Source organism: Myotis davidii, unplaced genomic scaffold, assembly GCF_000327345.1.
Source record: "Myotis davidii unplaced genomic scaffold, ASM32734v1 scaffold363, whole genome shotgun sequence".
In the NCBI taxonomy this organism is placed as follows: Eukaryota; Metazoa; Chordata; class Mammalia; order Chiroptera; family Vespertilionidae; genus Myotis; species Myotis davidii.
Window position 1 is genome coordinate 455,496 of NW_006294069.1, and position 7,878 is coordinate 463,373.

General features: G+C 53.9%; 1 protein-coding gene across 4 annotated transcripts in view; it reads left to right on the plus strand.

The window, feature by feature from the left end:
• The window catches only part of FOXN1 (forkhead box N1), a 28,338-nt gene that overhangs the window by 3,047 nt on the left and 17,413 nt on the right, over nt 1-7,878 (plus strand). The window contains exon 1 of one of the 4 annotated variants that reach the window (XM_015566722.1): nt 3,993-4,034. The exons of the other annotated variants lie outside the window; for them this stretch is intronic. The gene's annotated coding sequence lies outside the window, so the exon portion shown is untranslated. Of the gene's footprint in view, nt 1-3,992; nt 4,035-7,878 lie in introns of those variants that run through there. 4 annotated transcript variants of the gene reach the window in all.

A 7,878-nucleotide genomic window follows, 5' to 3' on the forward strand; every position in this document is an offset into this window, starting at 1 on the left:
AGAGAGAGAGAGAGAGAGAGAGAGAGAAAGAGAGAGAGAGAGAAACATCGATGTGAGAGAGAACCACATCAATTGGTTGACTCCTGCATGTGTCCCAACCAGGGCCAGGAACCTGCAACCCAGGTACATTCCCTTGACCAGAATCAAACTTGAGACCCTTTGGTTCTCAGGCCAACGCTCTAACCACTGAGTCATGCCAGCCAGGACTTACCCCCATCTTCACAACCCCACCTTTCTCTTCTCTTTCCTCCTCACCTCCTCAGCCCTACCTCCGTCTTCATCCCTAATACCGTTTCCCCACCTCACACCATCCCCACCTCCCAGGATGGATCTTTCCATACATCACAGATCCCCCATCAGGCCCCCCTCATCAAGTCCTGGTCCGTCCCCCGCATTCTCCCAGTGTTCAGGGAAAGCCTAGGGCCATGCTGCTAGGACAAAACGGATGCGATAGAATCATCCCTGGAGAAGCCCTCGGCTTCCTGATCCTATCTGGACCTTACAGGCTGGATGCTGGCCAAACAGTAAAAATGAACTCATTCCCACCCAGACAAGTTGAGGTCTGATGTCCAGATGGATCTCTCTACACTGTAGGTGGGTGTCAGGTATGGGGGGAAGTGGAGAGACATGCGCAGAGGGCCCCCAAAGGAGGCAGTGGCAACCTTTCCTGGGAGGCTGGGAGTGTAACCAATCTAGTCAGCATGGCCAGTCCAAGGCAGGGAGATGGGCAGAAGCGGAAGCAAGGAGGCCTGCAGGGTTGTTTAGGAATGCCTGCCATCGTGAGCATCCCCGGGTCTCTACCCTGCCTGTAGCCCTTGCTTAGTCAGCTCAGATTAATGGGGCCAGGGAGAGAATGAGCTGAACCGTGATCTTTTAGGGAACTTGACTAGAGAACCATCCGTGAGTCACAGAGAAAAGGGATCCCATGCTCTCACAACTACTCTGGAAGCTCCAGGGTGTGGGCACCCCTCAAGATCCCCAAGGATGCAACAGAGAGCCCCTGGGAGGTCTGGCCTAACCCTCTACCTCTTGCTCATAGGAGGGTGCATGGTCAGTCAGCTTCCAACCCTGACCCCCATCCTGAAACTACTGCTTCTGACAAACTACAGCTGTCCTGGGCACCAACACACACACACACACACACACACACACACACACACACACACACAGAATGGGGTGTGTCTCTGGAACCGGATTGCCGGGAGACAGTTGGAGATCCCACCTACACTTGTAAATTCCACAGCCATGTCCCAGACTATACCAGCTCATCAGTCTTGGAAGGCATCGGATACGCACAAGGACACACACGCGCGCGCGCGCACACACACACACACACACACACACACACACTACTGTAATCAGAAAACCCAATCATCAGACTGTATTTAGCAGTCCCCCCACAACAGAGCCAGAGCGACCACAGAAATGTTCCCTGTCAGAGGCGTGCCCGGCCCCTTCTTGGAGGAGAGGGGAGCCCATGTGGAGTCTTACAGAGCATGTGGCTTTGGAAGGGCGGCTCGGCTTCTGTGGGCCTTCCCATGAGCATGTCCAACCTGGCAGGGCTGGGGGGAGGGGGGGTTTGGAGCAGAAGTTCTTCGGGATGACAATGCCAAGAGGACCTGGGTTGTTCGAGAGAGAAGGAGGGGGCTGGAGCCCAGGAGCTGGATAGGCTCAGAGAAACCCCCACATCCTGCCACTTTCCATCCTTCTCCTCAGATGGGCAAGAAAATGATTAGGTGCTCCGAGCTGGCTTCACCCAGCCCAGGTGCCTGGAGGAAGGGCCAGCGGGCAGGCACCTGCATGGCAGAGAGCAGTCCTTCCCTGGTGGGGCCTCAGTTTCAAACAGAGAGGGGCTTGGGTGGGAGGGACTCCCAGTGCTCTTCTCACTCCAAAGTTTGATGAGTCCAGGCAGTTAAGGTAAAGCTTGCCTCGTGTGTGTGTGTGTGTGTGTGTGTGTGTGTGTGTGTACGCGCACTCTGGGTGGTGTGGGGGGTGGGGCTCTGCCAGTATGTGTTTGTCTTACACTAGATCTGTATTATTAGTAGTGGTGGCGGAATTAATATCCCTAAAAATAGATTGGTAATAATGAGCATTCCTTCTGATAATGATACGTCTAAGCGTGAGAGGCCTGTAACCGAAGAAATAGTAGAATCCTGTGCCATCTTATGCCCCCACTAAGATGGGCATGCAGCTGGATATAAGTATTCTTGACCACCCCCAAGGGGAGCACCCTGGGAAGGGCAAATGGTTGAAGGGGAAAGATCTTAGCCACCACTCCTCCCCTGAAGTGCCACGAGCCTGGGACCCCAATAAAGGAGGCAGGAGCAGCGGACAAGATGGTGTCGGTTTTTCTGCTTCTCATTCAGTCCCCAGGATGTAGGGCAATGATGAGGACCCCATTTTATAAAGGAGGAAATGAGGTTCATTCCTGTGACTGGGCCACACTGATGGCAGGACTGGGAGAGGATGCTTATGGGATCCTTGGTAAGGACTCCTTGTGAGGGCCACCCGGGTGGAGGGGAGCCTTCTGAGATGATAAACATCAGGGTAGGAGGGTAGGAGGTGAAACAAAGGCTCTGTCATCCCTATTGGTCTTCCAGTTCAAATGCTCAGCTGCCAATCACCACCACAGGCAATCAATTCTGCAGCCAGTGGCCAATGGGGGTGGGACTACCAGGCTCAGCCTTGAGTGACTTCATATGGAGGAGGGACTTCTGGACCACAGATGGGCAGAGCTAATGGGTACTCAGAGTTAAGGAGCTTCCTCCCATTCCCTATCCCCTTCTGTCACCCCTCTTCAGCCAATGTGGCTGGAGGAAGCTTGTTTTCAAGAAGGATGAAGGCAATGTTTCATCGTCTATGAAAAACCCTCCTGTCCCTTCAGTCACTCCCTACATTACCATCTATTCTTTGGTCCTTTTCACAGTGGGACAGACTGAGGATTAGAAAGAACTTTCTTGCCTGGAAATCAGTGTCTAAGGCCTCAGACCACTGCATTACTCCTGGGAGGATTAAGCAAGCAAAGAAGTCCCCACCCCCAGCAGCCCAGCAATCCAGTCGGGCCCCCAATGGTTCTAGGTCACCTTGGCTACCCACAAGTTCCTTGCCAGGCCTGTTCTCGCTGTCAGACACAGTCATGCCTTTAAAAATCCCTGGGGAAGGTGGGAGGTTAGTGGCTTCTTCTCCCTAAGTTGCCCATGTAAGGGTTTCATGTTTCTTTAAATTTGCCTCCCCCTCCACCTGCTGACCTTGGAGGGCAGGCTGACCTTACTTCTGGGAGCAAGACCTGAAGGTGGGCTCACAGCTGCAGAGCCTGGACTCCAGAGTCGGCAGGAGGGAGGAAAAGGCAGATCCTTTGGGGACTGGGGGTGTTTAGGTGGGAGGTCTCTGGAAAGGGGCATCTAAGGAGTAGGGGAAACCCAGGAGAGTCAATCTCTCAGACTAGGTGGTCATAGCAGAGGAGAGAAGGGGTCCTGGTAGATATGTCTTAAAAAGGGATGAATAGGAGCTTTCCCCTCCCCCTCTTGAAACCAAGCATTCTCTCCTTCCCATCAACCAATAAGCATCCACAGGCAGGTCAAGGGTTCCCATCAGTCTGTCTATTTATCCAAGCACACTAGCTGCTGTTTGTTCACCCATCTGCCTGCCTATTGATCCATGTGTCCACCTTTCCATCCAGTCATTTGTCTACCCATCAATCTGTCCATCCATTGATCTGTCAATTCCATCCATCCATCCTTCCATTCACCCACCAATCCATCCGTCAGCCATCCACCCATCCATCAGCCATCCATCCAGAGAGGTCAGGTCCCAGTTGGTCTCCCCAGAGCTGCTAGGAAGGGCCTGTGGCCCCATGGCATTTATGGGGCATGTGACCTGCCTGCCAGGCCTAGGGAAGCAGCCCCGCCCCAGCCCTCAGGCAGGGGGCTGGTCCAGGCATGTGGGAGTATTTATACCTCCATGGAGGCTCCTGGGGTGTTGCTGGCCTGATGACTCCCTGAAGCCGTGATGGTGGCCATGGCCCAGAGCCCACTGTGAGTGCTTGGATTCAGCTCCACTGGGACCAGGGCTGGGTGGCAGGGGCTGGGGACCGGCTGGAGAGACGGAAAGGTGCCCAGAGGTGGCCAGGGGTGGTGGAAAGGAGGGGGTGCTAGGCAAAGGAGAGCAGGAAGCTGTTGGAGTCAGGCATCTGCAGCAGGGGGAGGAGGGGTGAGTCTGTTGCCATGTACTAGCCTCTGGAGGGTCCCTTGGTGAATGGCAGGAAGGACAGAGCAAGAAGACTAAGATTATAAGGGAGATTAAGGTTAAATATCTGGAAGAACTTCCAAGTCAGCCCCGGGCACGGAAGGTGGCTCAGGTGTGCTTTCAGGATGGGCATACTGAGTGATGCTCCGGGACCAGCCTACTTCCAGAGGCAGGGCGGGGAACGACTGGAGTGGCTTTGGGAGAGCCCTGATTTGGGGGGATGGGGGGTGTTAGGGGGTAATAACTCAGCTACCAGTGTCAGGGGCTCAGATTTGAGGAAAGCATCACTTGGAGGACAGAGTTGCTCATCATCCTTTGTTCTTCTCCACCCCGCTTCTGTCTGTCTGTCTATAGCACTTCTCAAAGGCAGGGGCAGCTTCCTGAAACCCAGGCAGAGTCAAGAGCCAGAGGGGCCAGAATTTTGGCCTCAGAAACCCCAATCTGGGTGAGAGGAGAGGAGAGGAGCTAGAAATTCCCTCCTCCTTGGTACTCTCAGATTCTGAGTATCCTGGGGTGCCCCAGCCTCAGGAGAGAGCCCCCAGGCCCTTCCCTGCCACCCCCAAGTAGGTAATTACGAAGCTGCTCCAGGGAACTCCTCCCAGCAGCTCGGCGGGCGGAGCCCCGGGTGGGGCCACAGGCAGCACTGGGCACGGGCCCCACCCCTCGTAAAACATGCTGCCGCGGCCGGCAACAGAAACCATTAAGGCGGAACCGCACTGTCTCCACCTCACTCATAAAGGGCGGGTAGGAGGCACTCGGGTAGGATGCAGCCCTGGTGGGAGGGAGTGTGGAGGGCCCTCAGTGTCCCCTGTGACTCAGCTGCCCACAGGGGATTCAAGGACAGACCCTCCCAAGGAAACCTCCAACCTTGCTCCCCACCTGCTACTCTGGCTTCCAGATGTGAGCCAGGAAGCTGAGGTGTTCCCCAGGTGGGGCCATGTAGTGCAGTGGTTAAGCACACCGGCTTTGAAGCCTGTGTCTGAGTCCTGGGGAGCATAATTTACTAGCTGAGTGAACGTGGACAAGTCTGGTGAGCCTCTCTGAGCCTCAGTTTCCTCATCTATAAAATGAGGGTGGTAATACAGCACCTCCCTTCTGGGGTATAGTAACTCACGCAGCCGTTCCCGGTCCCCTTGAGGATTCCCTCTGGGAGGCCCCCCCTGAAGACAGAGCAGGGAGAGGCCCAGCTGACAGCTCTGTGGACCACAGACACATCCACCGGACGAGCTGCGGCATCTTTAGATGCAAGTAATTCCAGTGCCTCGTTTTACTTACAAGGGAACCGAGTATAGAAAGGGGAAGTAACTTGTCCAAAGTCATACAACCAGCAAACGCCCTGGCCCTGGCCCTGGCCCTCAACCCAAATGGCCCCTTTTGCCTGAGTCCTGACACGCTAGGGAAATGGTCTGAGAGATGGGAAAATGTTCTGGGTAGAGGGGGTGCAGGCCTGGCTGTTTGTGAGACGGGCACAGAGCAGGCATTCAATAAGGTTCATTGTTGAGCCTGATTTATGTATTCTGGGAAATTTCTTACCTGTCATGCTCCTTACTCAAGTTAGAGGGCCATTTCTTGCTTCCCTCTGACCCCAGGGAAGATCAAGTCTGCTTCTTACACCTCCACCCCTGCCCTCCCACTCCCCAAGGATCATGGAAGGAAGTTCAGAACGAGGAGGGTAGACAGAATGCCCAGATAGTGAAATGGTCTTCAGCTACGGTTTGCCAGGGTTGTACCCCTGGAGCGTGTGTGTGTTTGGGGATGTGGTTGGGGCTCTGAAGGCCTGAGAATGAATAGATGTGGTTTTCAGGTTTAGCTCTGTGGTCCTGGGCTTGTCACTTCTCTCTGGGCCTCAGTTTTCTCCCCTGAAAAATGGGGAGGGGAAAAAGGGGGCTCTGATTTATAATTTATAGTATTTACTAATTTCTGTGGGAAAATACTTCCACCGCGGCCAATTTGGGCTGATCTCACTGAACGTGGAGTTGGGAAGAGATGGACACAATTGGCTCTCCGAGCCCATTGCTGCTGGCTGCAGCACACCACTGCCTGCTCCCCTCTGGGGCGAAAGGCAGACGAAATGAGATGCTAGATACAAAAGTGCTTTGTAAACTACGGAGCGCTTTATGGATGCGGAGTGGTGATGAGGATCAACCGTAGAGTGGAAGGGACCCCAGGGCGTATTGAGAGCCCTGGCCTAGCTCCCGCCCAGGAAGGGGGAGCTTGTGGATTGTGGGTTGTGGGTGCCCACACTAAATGGCAGGATGATGAGTGCCATCTGGGGTAGCTCCCGGGATCTGAGAAAGGCAGAGAGCTGACTGGGCCTCCTGTATTGGTTTGCTGGTGTTTGCACACACACACACATCCTATTGTGCTTCCTGAAACTGAAGCAGGTGGGATAAAGGTTAGCCGCCAGGAAAGGATTCCTTCTGAATGCAGATGCCATCAGCGAGGCCTCCTGAGAGATCCAAAGCAACAGTCACTCCCTCCTTACTCTAATCCCGGGGAGTTGTTGTTTTTGTGTTTTTGAATATATTTTTGTTGATGTCAGAGAGGAAGGGAGAGGGATAGAAACATCAATGCTGAGAGAAAATCACTGATTGGCTGCCTCCTACACGCCCCACACGGGGGATGGAGCCCGCAACTCTGGGCAGGTGCCCTGACCTGGAATCGAACCATGAACTCCTGGTTCATAGGTTGATACTCAATCACTGAGCCACACCAGCTGGGCTAATCCCTGGGAGTTCCTACAGCCATCCCACCTTAGGGGAATGGCTAAAATGATCTCTGAGGTCAGAGAATCAAGAGGAAGGAAGTTTAGCCTCTGCAAATAGGGTAGGAGGATGTCGGGGAGATGGAGGTGGACAGCAGGAAGGGGAATTTCCTCTGCTCTGCCTGCTCCTATAACTAGAGTTCATGCTTTGAATTAACTCTGTCCCACTGTTAATTATTAATAATAGCTATCATTTATTGAGCACATACTATGCATTAAGCTCTTTACAAGCAATAGTTCATCTAATCCTCCAGAGAGATATGTATCATTAGCCCTATTTTACAAATGAGGAAACTGAGGCCCAGGGAAGGACGTTAGGCAACTTGTCCACCCAAAATCTCACAGTTACTGGGATCCAAATCCAATCCTGATTCCCGGGCTTCTGAACTCCATCATCCAACTTCACCCAACTTTAGGCGTTTCACCAACCACTCCAGGTTGTGGTCAGGAGCCGAGGCAGCCTCATCCCTCCCAGTGAGCCCTTCCCTCCCTGGACAGGAGCCCCCTACACACCCATCAGAGCCCCTCAGCCCCACCCCTGAGGCAGGAGGGTCCTTTGGGCTGCCGTTGGTGAAGGACCCCTCTTTCCAGGATCATGTGATCTTACCCAACTACTTGACCTCTTCTCTGTGCCTTCCTTCCTCATTTGTGAAACAGAGCTTTGGCTGAGGCAACCGAAGGGGTGCCGTGGTCACCAAGTCAGGGGTCATTATTGATAAAACCTTCCCAGAGGAAACCCTGCACGGAGGACCATTCAGGGACTTCTACTTCCTCAATGCAAGTCAAGGGACAAACCTCTAAATTCTGCGTGGCCTCCCTGGCTCTAATCCTGTGCCTGGGGGCTGGGAAGGTGGCGGGGTGGGGGGCGG